The sequence below is a fragment of the Notothenia rossii genome, assembly GCF_949606895.1.
Source record: "Notothenia rossii genome assembly, chromosome: 3".
Taxonomy (NCBI): domain Eukaryota; kingdom Metazoa; phylum Chordata; class Actinopteri; order Perciformes; family Nototheniidae; genus Notothenia; species Notothenia rossii.
The window spans coordinates 80092662-80105183 of NC_136901.1; the positions used below are offsets into that span (position 1 = coordinate 80092662).

Consider the following 12522-nt stretch of genomic DNA (forward strand, 5'->3'; position numbering starts at 1 on the left):
GCCATGTTTTCAATAATCACTGTTGTTTGTATGTGTGTGTGTGTGTGTGTGTGTGTGTGTGTGTGTGTGTGTGTGTGTGTGTGTGTGTGTGTGTGTGTGTGTGTGTGTGTGTGTGTGTGTGTGTGTGTGTGTGTGTGTGTGTGTGTGTGTGCGTGTGTGTGTCCTACCGTGTGGCATGTGTAACGTAGCTGATGGTACTACCATTTTTGTGTGTGAATATGTATGCATGTCTGTTATTCTGGTATGTGCTTCCATATGGGATATATGTGTGCATCTCTGGTCACAATTTGGTTATTTTACAGTGTGTGTGTGTGTGTGTGTGTGTGTGTGTGTGTGTGTGTGTGTGTGTGTGTGTGTGTGTGTGTGTGTGTGTGTGTGTGTGTGTGTGTGTGTGTGTGTGTGTGTGTGTGTTTGGGTGTGGGTGTGTGCGCCTATGTATTCTGAGCCTTGGTGGTTAAGCCCTGCACTTGCATCAATTACAGCGGATGGTGTTGACAAGAGTAATGACAGAGTTAGGACCTCTAATAGGCCAGGATCTGTCGCACAGAGGAGTGTAAGCTTCTGTTTGCAGCACTCCTCATGTCTCATTTCTCCTCTCCTCTCTGTGCTTCTTACTTTCCATTCTGGGCTTTCATTTGTACATGTCTCCTTTAATTTGCTGACAGGTTAAAAAGGTCATGGAAGATGAGAACAGAAGTGAAGAGCCAACTCAATATATCAAGATTCAACTAAAGACTTGATGAGCTTCTCACAGTGTTAGCCAATGATTTTTGTATCCAAATAGAGTTTGTGTCTGACTGTAGAGCAGGGGGGTCAAATCCGGCCCGCGACTTCATTTAATGTGGCCCACAAGACCTTGCAAAGAATATAATATGTTTATTATATGGTTACATGGCGATTTACAGAAGCACGTTGCCCATACATGTAGCAAAATGCTTCTCAAATTTGACTTTTTCTCAGTTTCCCTTTTTTTCTTCAAAATATGCCTTTTGTTTATTTTGACCTTTTTTCCAGAATGTGCATTTCTTTTTAAATCATTTTGTGACATTCTCACTGAAGAGACTTGCACTTATTTGCCCTAGACTCCTGCTTTCAGACCTAGTTAATTATGAAGTTATTACCCTATCCGATAACAATCCAATGCAGAGGCAATAATGTAATATAATACATTATTATATATATATTAAATATTTATATATGTATTTTTATATAGTCTTAATGTTACAACCGGCCCTTTTGAGTGCAACCATAATGCGAATATGGCCCTCGATGAAATTGAGTTTGACACACCTGCTGTAGAGGATAAAGCCAAACCTTTTTCCTATTAGTCCTGATCTAGAATCAGCAAATGAAGACTTATCCACAATGTTGTTGAAGAGGACTTGCACAGATTGTGGATTTGCACCAATGTTGAATCTCTTTTATTGTGGCGCAGGTGAAATAGAATTTCATTTGGTTAAAGTATAAAATATGTATACACTTTGATATATTCTTGAATCAAAGGAGTGTGCCATGACAACTGTTGCAGCCACAAACAACAGTACATTCAGGTTTGCATTCATCAAAATGCTCTGAACTTGGGAGATCAAAGTTGAAGGTGCTGTAACCCTTGATCAATTCCTCCACAGCTTTCAAGCTGGCAAAAATTCTGCATCAGAGAAACTTTTCTCAGCTGATTGTACACGCGATATTGAAAATGTAGGTTAGGATGGCACGCTTTGAGCTAAATGAAATCTTGAAGAAATTGTCTACTCTGACATAAGGGATTTTCAATAAACATAGATTGTCTAAAAATGTATTTATATAGCAATCATATATCTTAATTGTATACAGTGGGTAGCTAATGTACTGCATCGATCTGGGAGGCCAAGTCAAACATTCCGTTAATAATTAATGAACAGTCTGGGAGAGGCGCATGCATTTTGTGATCATTTCGGTGCACTGAGACAGTGCAGACTTGTTCACAAATGATAAAAGTGCTCTTGCACAGAAGAGCTTTGTAGACACACAAACGCACACACATACAGCCATACATGTGAGTGCACACAGTTGCATTGGCTCCAATCTGTAATGTATGAGAAGCTGTTGGCCTCTAATAGGCAAAGCTACATGGCACACAAAAACCTGCACGCTAGTATCTCTACATACGAGCATCACGCTTAGCACTGGTGCCAGCCGTCCAATCAGATGCCCCAGATGCAGCCTACTCCCCAACCCCCCATGGAAATACACACATATCTACAGTAAACACACATGCACACACATCAATCCAGCTGTGAGTCTTGGACATAATCCAAGCTGCCTGTCTGGTGTGTGTGAAAGAGATGATCTCCTACCATAAAAAAGAGGAGAATCGTATCGGCGATCGTTGTTGCCCCAACGCAAAACAAAGAGAAGGTGAACCCTGAAAGAGTGCAGGTCACACTGCAAGATGGCAGAACAATACACAAGTGGGACTTAGAGATCAAGAGAGAAACAGAAAGTGAGGGAGGGAGCGAGAACGTGACAGAGAAACAGAAAAAGCAGGCTGTCATTGAATCATTCTCACACAGAGAGCTTTGGCCCAGATCAGCCAAAGAGATAAAGGAAGAGGATTACACTGGCTGAAAGACTTGGAAATATCCTCTGACTCTCTGCCACTTCTACAAAGTCACCTCTGACAATGGAACTATCTTTTGGCAGTGTTACCTTAAAAAACACACAAGTGCCTTTGGAAAGTGCGCTATAGTGGTGTGGAGGTCGTTCAAATATACCAAAAGGAACATAGATGTCAAAGAGCAGTGTTTGTGTGCTTGACACAGCATCTCAATGAGTGGAAGTGTGGAAAAGACTCACCAGATCGATGCAATTTAGGGCTGTGTGCCGCATGGAGACAATCAGTGTCTGTTAGGGTTAAGAACAAAAAACAACATAGTTAAATATTAAAGGTATCATATCACATCTCAAGTCTTATTTTCATGGCTGCGGCAATCATTTTATTTTAGTTTATAACATTGGTGTGTTTGTAAGTGTAAAATGTTCAAACGTTATTGTCAAAATGTGGGATTCATTTGCAACAGCAAAGTCTCCAAGGACAAGAATGATCAAACTATAAACCCGTCTAAAACTCTTATTTTCAAAGGACAATCCAAAAGTGAGCGAGCACAAATGTTGCTTACGATCCCTTATTGCTTGGGATAACTGTGTGCTAGTGAGATAAAAGTTGAACTCGGAAGTCTGTTGGTAAATTAGGAGGGAAAGTTTTCCCAAAGAGTTTGGCTAATGTTCATGTATTTTAAAACATGTATAGGTGACCGTGGGTGTTTCTCAATCTCGAGTTAAGCTGCTCCAGAGCCACTATTTCAAGCATACTACATCATCGAGTGCCGCCGAAGTACTGTTCCAATGTCCAGCATACTTGGAATTCTACCGAGCCCAGCGCACTTCGTTTGGAGACATTTGGAGGCTGCACATGGGTAGACTTCGCGTCCTTCAAATCCCCACAATGCTTTGCGCACGGACCAATTTCAAAAACCCTTGCGGAGAATGGCTGAACCGACGAAGCACACATTTAAATGTAAGTATGTAGTGGTGTTGAACATGTGTTGGTAAATATGTTACTTTGTTACATTTGTTATCACCAAAAATGTGTTCCGTGAAAGTAAAGCAAGTTCATAATTAGATAGACATCGTGAGGTATTTATTTTCGGTACAGTTTATGTTGAAACCATTAGAGAGAGTGGCACACTTGTTAGCCTGTTCCATTCTTCTTCGTTTTCCGAAGCCGTGGCTTGGAAGCATACTTGCTTCGTTTCTGAAGGAAGTGACTTGGAAGTACGCGACTACCAAGCCAGCATCCTCGAGATTGAGAAACGGTCTTCGTTTTCCGAATGCCAGGAAGTATTCTTGCCTCGCTTCTGAAGCAAGACGCTCGGAAGACATGTGCTACCAAGCAAGCGTACTCAACATTGAGAAACACCCCACATGTGTGTCTTGTGCTTATCACCAATAATATTGGAGACAGCAACTACCGATATGTGACCTTGGTTATATTCAACGTTCCCCCCCTGCACTCTTATCATCCATATATGCCATTAAAGCTTTTCTTGTCATCTACCTGAGCGGTTGTGTTTCGTTTTTGGTTAATGAACATTTGGGGCTAGTAAACCCAGGGAATCAGTGTCTTGGGACTTTGTCCTGGCTGGTTTTCTCTGTGTATGCTGCTCGGGATGTATCTGCCATACCACCGTACACAGCTCATGTTCGGAGAAACCTTAAAGAAAGGCATCAGTAAAGTGGAACTTCTGTGTGAACTATTCATATCTTAAACTGCACTGTAACTTTTTATTCATGTATTTTTTTCTTTTAATGTTTATTTTTTATCTTTGCTTTTTAAATGCCTTTTTCTGAATGTCTTTCATTTTTGTAAAGCACCTTGAATTGCCTTGTGTTGAAAGGTGCTATATAAATAAACTTGCCTTGCCTTGCCTTACCAAACATTTAGGTGTGCAAACATTGTGCCATTTGCTAATGGATACTGATCATGACCGTTTCAGGCCTTTTGAGAATAGTGTAGCACCTGTTTGTAGTGGACATGTGTGTTTAAGGTCAAACATTTGTTTCTCAAACAAAAAAACACAAAACTTTGAGATTTTATTTATCACATTTTATTTAATTAGCACTTGTGAACTTCTTACCTCTCCTGTTAGCAGCACTTGAACATGCTGTTTAGATCCAGGAAGTGACAAACCAGGTCCAGCCTACTTGGACTCTTTTTATGGAGATGTTCCTGTGAATGCACCAAATGAGGTATAGGTGGAGGGGGGATTATTATGTTCTTAAAGAACATATTTGTTTTCAACTTGTTTTTGTGCTGATTACACTTTTTAAGATCTTTAGTATGATTCGGTTATTATGAATGTATCAAATGTTTCAATTGAAAAACGGATGAATCGCTGATAATAGTTAATTGATTTCTTAATTGATGGAAAATACCAATATCAAATAATGTAACAATTTAGAGGGCATTTTCTTAAAAACATTTCTGACCCACATTTAAATATTGTTGCACTGGCTCTTAGGCTGTTTAAGTAGTGCTTCCATCTACATGAAAGCATGGCAAAATAATCACAATGACAATATGTTTAAATATAGTGGCAGTTGTATTTAACAAGCTAATATGTTCTAAAGACCAGAGGCTGATATGAATGTCATAGTTTTGGGTATTGGTCATAAACTCAAGAATTTGACAAATAACGTTAAGGTTTTTGACCTGATAGTGGCACCATTAAAAGAAGTCAGGGCACCATTAAACCTACTGCCAATCATTGACGATTATCCTTTGCTAATAATAAATATTTAACCCCAAGTCATGGCAATCCATCAAATCTGGTGCTATTAGGCTTAACATTATTTCCTAAAATATGAATTTGTTTGTGTTTGTATGCATTATTTATTGTGCATCAAATCCAATTTCAGAATCCGAATCAGTTTTATCACCAAGTAGGTTTACACATACAAGGAATTTGCTTTGGTATAAGTGGTGCATACAAGAGACACAGAAAGAAGAACACGTAGCAAAAAATAAATTATAAAAGCTATTTTGAAAGACAATTTAAAGACTATTGTAACAAATTAAAGATAAAGCCAATATTTACCCAACATGTACTTTAACTGAGTACAGTAAAATATAATAAAATATGACAATACTATATACTATATTTAAAGTGGAATGTTATGCTGATTTAAAAAGAAATAGGGTGAATATGACAATTAAAGCACCTGTTCACTGCGTAATATCATGACTAAATGTGAGTGAAGGCTGCATCTTTGCCAAATCTCTTCTTGGTTGTAAGGTTTTTTCTTCCTGTAGCAGCTGGATGACAGTGATGCTGCTTTCTGATTACCTTAAATAGCTTATTGATTTCTATAAAAACAGGAACGGACTGGAGTGTTTTTGATATTTTCTTTGCCCAGCTCCTTTTTCTTCCAAGCCTTTGGAATTATCAGGGTCAGATTTATTGTGGTATAAAAACACATATTTACTCACTCTGCCTTCTGCCGGAAAAAAAAAAGCATACACACATTAACAACCCTTGCTCTGGTGTGTATCTGCTGTATGTTAGTGTTTAAGGGCAGCCGTGGAGTTACTTATCCAAAAGGGTCAAAGGTATAATGGGTTATAATCTCCTTGTGGACAACCTTCTCACCCAACAACACTGCTACTTGTAACAAAGAGCTTGGCCTCAGCCCTCAGCTGTCGCTTCCCCTCCTTGGCTTCCACGAGCAGACCTTAGACGACTGATCCATTGTTGCACTGCCTATCGACTTGTTAGATTAATTCAAATTTCACATGTCAATTAAATGAGTGTTGCCCTGGTGATTAGCAGATCCCACTAATTGTCGCTCCCTCACTCCCTCCTCCACTTTTTTTGCCTTCTTCCCCTCCTCCTCCTCTTGCTCTCCTGCCATTTTCCACATGGAGGAGCAGGGAATGGGGCTTTGTGCCGTCGGGCCCCATGCCCTATGTCAAAGATGGCTCCTCAGCCTCTTCCCCCAGCCACACTCCTCCTATGAGACTCTCAGATCCCCTCTCTCTACTCTGAGGTTTAAGGAAAAGATAGACATAAAGAGGGTATGTGTGTGTGTATGTTTGGGGGGCACATATAGACCACACAAGCGTGAAGAATATAGGGTTGAGAGGCTATGCATTTCATCCTGTTTGGAGCCGCAGCATCAGAACGCAGGAGGGGATGCTCAGAAACATCCAGCGTTACAATCCCATGCGAACCTCGCAGCACCGAGACGCGCCTGCTCTGACACACACTCCCACACGTGCACCCTGGCAGATAATTACCCCAACAGCCTCTAGAGAGCAGAACGCCCATGAGGGCCCCATAACCGCTTTAGACAAGGGCCATGGCACTGGCACACCCAAGAACCTCCTTCTTTGTCTATCTCCCAAGCCATGTGTTTGTTTTTGCTTGACTCGTGGAACTTGATCTGTGTATCTTCATCAGATTGTACATCCTGGTGGTGTTGAAAAATGATAAATGACGACATTGTACAACTCTAAAAATAAATATCCAGAGGCTGCCCACCGTAAATCGTGTTTTTTGTATACCTTTTTCTCAGGTGCAACCCTGTTGTGTTTACTGCTTGAAGAAAAGTGGATATCTTCACTTTTATTAACTGTATATTGCAATGTACTCACATTTAACCAGGGTTGGTGAAAGTTTATCCGAATAGAAAAATGTATGTAGAAGTAAGTATACATTAATTTATAATCCAAATTTCTCCTTAATTGTACTATTGAATAAGATTTCCTTCTCAGGAATGTTTCGGACCTTGATCAAATAACCTTTTAAGGTCATGTTCGAGAAGTTTTCTCCTGTTTGGCTGACGAAATCTTCATGAAAAGATTGCATATTTAGTGAGTCACCCTTTTTATTTCCACTGTAAGTAGTTACTGCAGGTGTCGAATGAATGCATTGAAGCAAAAACAGGGCTATTTCCTGCATGAACATCAATACACCCACACACATATGCCCTGCTCTGATCACTTTGACAAGTGTGTCATGAAGGCGCTGTCTGAGATCTCCACAATATTGGGATTTTCAAACCTTTGAAAGCGAGCAAGACAGAAAACTCACTTCCAGTCTTAAGCAGAGCTCTAATCACCCCTCATCACAATTAAACACAACGGACAACAGCTCCAAACACTGGGGGACATCTTAAAACTGTATGAATGGTCCCTACCCCCGGCAGCCCCCCCCCCCCCCCATAACCTAACCAAGCATCACACAGACCTACATTCACAGCTACAATAGAAAACACTGCAGCGGGCCAGTGCAGCCCAGACGGTTTCGTTTGCACTTTATCTGACCATACAAAACAGCAACGCCTCATTGAGCCACAATTTGCTGCTAGTTTCCTACAAGAAGCAAAACAAAGAATGGGGCGGCCTGGCCTTCCTTTTTGTGCCAAAGCAGCGGACCAGAGACAACGCACACACACACAAACACACACACGCGCACACACACACACAGCCAGAGTGGAAATATAGACAGAGAGAGAAAAAGTGAAGGTGGCAGAACAACACACTCCAGAACACTTCTGTCACCTACTACAAAGGACAATGTGAGTAAGCACTGAGCTGTGCAGCCTTTAATCAGCCACTCAAAGTAAAAACAGCGATGATACACACCTGTGACACAAGCAACAAACCTTTTATTTTATTCTATTAGAGCACAAAGAATGTGTAAAATAGACTTTGAATATAAATAAAAAGCAGTTTTCACTTTAAATGAGTAACTACTGCAACATTAAGTTCTTACATGGGCCTTCCTACAGCAGCTACCGAAGAGAACAATGTCTTGTCCTTATGACTGGGTCACGGACATGGCAGCATTTAAAAACCGCTTGGGGATAAAATACTTCTGTTTTGGCATCACTCTCCTTTAGCCTCCCTCTGCTTCCCCCGTCTCAGTCTCTATTTTCCTCTCTCGTTGTCTCCCTCACTCTTCCTCTGTATATTATACCACGATAATTCCTGAGTGAGCAAGCGAGTGTGTTTTGTGTGCGCGAGGCAGTCAAGGCTGAAGTCCTGTTTGTGCATTTGTGTAGTCATGCGAAAGCACGTGTGAATGTTGCCCGTGGATGAGTGCTGCGGCAGCGAGTGTGCTGAGGGAGACAGAAGTCTGCAAAGCCAGAGGGGCTTACTTACAGTCGGCTATCAAACAGTTGAAAACCTACAGTGAGGAGTTTGTCCGAATCGCCCCTGCACACACAACACTCAGGGAAATTAAATGAAACTGCTGCAATTATCTCTGGAAGAAAGGTAATGCAAATGACACAATAATGCTTGAAGGATAAAGGCTCTGCAAATCTAAATAAACAAAGGCAAAGAGTTGGTTTACAATGCATACACAAGACCAGATTCATTAGCATAGAAACTGAGATCAAAAGGCTTTCTCAAGTTCAGTACATCATAGCCTTCTCCTCAAAGAATTCCTTATCAGAGTACAGACAAATGCACCCTGCCCCCCCTCCCTTTACTTCCAACCACCACCAGAATTACAGTGCAATTTGAAACAGAGAAGAACAGCCCCTCTGGAGGAGAAAATTACATCGCCATGACAACGCTGAAGAAGTTCAACTACTGACAAGATGGTGCAGATGACGTGCTGATTGAGCCTTGTGTGTTTGAGTGTGCATTGGCTTCCCTTGTTCCACCTTGCCCCACCCTAACCCTGCTGCACCCTCTTGGAAGCTTGCAGCTGTTGGTCCTGGATCCGGATGGGCGTGTGTTGTTTTGTCTGCCTGCGTGTGGATAAATAAATGATGAGAGTGTTGGATCTTTGGGACAGGGCTAGGCCGCTGGTCTGTCCCGCTGTCCTGTCAACAAGGCAAAAAGAGAGTCCAAGATGACCACTAATTGGAAGTGGCGAGGTGATCTGATGACACTGCGGGGATACTATGGTTTGTCACAACGTGTGAAGGCCCTCTCATTTCAAGGGTGGCTGGCTTCAAGGAGGAGTTAATCAATGCACAGCTTAACGCAGACGACTCAGGACAGAGCACAGTTGCTGGTCTCGGGGTAACTGAGGTTAAACTCAGCAAGACATTTCAGGAAGACAGTTACTTTTTTCACTCACTTTCAAGTTATTACGACCCAGAGAATGTACGTTCAGCAAAACATCACGAAAGAAATTATTTCAATACTGTCATCTAAAGAAGAAAAGCTCGACATTTTTACCTCTATTTTAACTCAGCCATAACTGGATAGCAGACAACACTACGTCCTGCAGTCAGCCATGATAGAGAGCCTGTAAAGGAGAAGATACAAATCCATAAGCTCAGAGCATCAATCATTGTCAGAAAAAAGTGATTCCATACACAATCAATTTCCATGGTATCTTCACTCCCTACAGCACATACGATACTACTTCCAAATGACTTTCTTCACACCCAGGGAGACATTTGATATGGAACACAGGAAGATGGAGGAAGAAAAAGATGTGTGTGTTGGGGTACATACCTGTCATATGTTCACATATATTTCCCTTCTAAAGTAAAACGCACCAGACATAATACCCATGTCTAAACCTCCCTCTCTTTTTCTCTATAAATCTCTCAGTCACACACATGCACATTAACCGCCAGCCTTTACGGTGCGCTACAGTGACTTGTAAAGTTGTGATTTACACTTGTGTACAAAAAACAGATTGAGACAAACAAACACATTAAAATCACAAACGATTTAGGTCTTCAAAGTGTGCCAGCAGTTGTACTAATTTATGGAGGCACCCTTAATGTAATAGTGAGGCAATAATTAGTTGTTAAAAGCTTGAGCAAAATAGAACAGTTTTTTACTTCACACAATACATTTAAACTTGAAATATTAGCGTTAACTGCAATTGCTTCTACAACCCTAGGAAACCTGAGTCGCATGTATGCGCTCCCGGGCCACCTTTGGTGCGTCCCTTGGTGAAATTAAGACCTTTAGAAACCAATTTACATTGTAAACACACCATGCAAATCTTGTTTACAATGTTGGGGGTCTGCAGGCATGGTGGTTGTTTGCAGGTCTGAGGATGGAGATCTAGGAAATCTCCATGGACCACCACACAGACATGAACACACACTCCTCACCCTGCACCCACTAACTGCATGCCCCCATGGGGAGAGCGCCCACCTCCTGACCTCATCCAACAGGGGGGTCAAAGGGAATTTAACACAAGGGTCCCACATTCCTCCAAGGTGATAATTGATGTAGCTGCTGGCAGGGGGTCACCAGGCGCAGGGTAAACAAGCAATGATTTTCTAAGCACCCCCCACCTCCCCATCCCGCTTAACAGTATGCCTGACCTGGGTAAATTATGCCATCAACTCTGGTGTGACAGCGTGTCACCCGTTACAGTGAACTGGGTGTGCTTGGTGTCTGAGCACCCAGGTGTTTGAGTTAACTGTAGCAACACTGTCAGACAGACAAGTCGTTTCACACATACTGTCAACTACACGCTAGAGGCTAAAGGCTAGCTGCATTTATTGGCTGTTAGTTAAGTGGGAATATAAAACAACAACAGCTCAGTAACACAAAAAAAATGGTGCTGCCTAATCACACCTCTCCATCTTCTCTATAGCTCTGCTAACCTTGGAGGAAGAAAGGAGAGAGTGATGGATGAAAGCAGGGAACCAAAGAGGTCTTCCCTCCATCTTCTGCTCTTGGTGTGTCTCCATCTCCTCTACATGGGGCCTTGCCTTCATCAGGAATAAGGTAGTGTTTTAATAGAAGAGGCTAATGTTATTTTATTATATGAGCTATTCAGCACCTTCTGTTCATTTCAAGACTCAAATAAATCTTGAAAAAAATGGTTGGTTATATTCCTTGTTTTTCAAAGTCAAAGTCATCAGGTATATTCTGTGTGCTTAATATACCTAATCCAAAGTCCATTAAAATACATAATACAATACAATCCTCATAACTGTTAGAGGGTGTGTATTTTTGTCAAATGTGTTTATTATCTTTAGTACTTTTTTTATGCATGCTTAGGTAACATTAAGCTGTCATTGGCTCTTTTCTGCTGTAACAATGTAAATGTCCCCTCTGTGGGACTAATAAAGTTATTCTGATTCTGATAAATGCACCACACCACTGAACTACATGCTCCACGAGGACCCTGAACACTGCCACAGCAGTTTATGTTGAGCACCATCCTGCTGTTGTAAATACTCACAAGTCTACTAAATGTCTATTCATTTGTGGCTGAAGACAGTCCCTAACAGTGATCAGTTGCCTCTGGTTTGAGTAATGTTTGCTGAAAACTCAAGTGCCTGGCTGTTTGAAAAAGTGAAACTATATATTTTATATTCCTGTTTAAAGATTTACGTCTCCAGTGGGAGCCAATGGACTAAAAACGAAATACCAGAGAGTTGGACTGACAGGTCCTGGTTGTTCGTTTCATGGTGTTTGTTAATAATAACAAAGATGCCCTTTCGAACAAGCTAGGTTTATTAAAAATAGACCTTTCCAGGATTCAAAGAACATCCATGAAAAATGATATTCAGCTTTATTTAAAACAATTATTCTTGTAAAATAGTTAAAAAGAGATGATTTAATGCGCTGGTGTCCTGTGCGTTGTTAGTGGTTGTTAGCTTAGACAAGGGGAGGGCCTGGCAGTGCGGTTATTTCCTGGTCTCTGCCCACATGTGCTTCCCCCCAGCCACACACTAAGGCTTGGGGAGGTTATAAAAGCCGAGGGGGTGATTAGGAAGCAGGAATAATGGCCTCCACAAAAACTAGGAATGTGTTTAACTGCTACAACGGCTCCGGAATCGCTCTAAATCGGACTGCCGCCGTTAATATCAGGAATTATTCCGCAGCTCTTGTGCAGGGAACGTTTCAGGGCTCTCAGGCCTGATTTGCAAAGGAACTGGTTCCTGGAAAACATGAGTAGCATAGGCAGGATGTACTGTAGGGTTTACGATTTGTGTCCGAGGGTGACCAGGGAAGATTTATGTGGGGTATGTCTAGAGCTAGGC

At 41.5% G+C, this 12522-nt stretch overlaps 1 protein-coding gene across 2 annotated transcripts in view; it reads left to right on the top strand.

The window, feature by feature from the left end:
- Window positions 1–12522, top strand: part of LOC307031985 (uncharacterized protein) — a 115024-nt gene that overhangs the window by 85942 nt on the left and 16560 nt on the right. The window contains exon 3 of one of the 2 annotated variants that reach the window (XR_013806133.1): window positions 11124–11257. The exons of the other annotated variant lie outside the window; for it this stretch is intronic. The gene's annotated coding sequence lies outside the window, so the exon portion shown is untranslated. The remainder of the gene's footprint in view (window positions 1–11123; window positions 11258–12522) is intronic. 2 annotated transcript variants of the gene reach the window in all.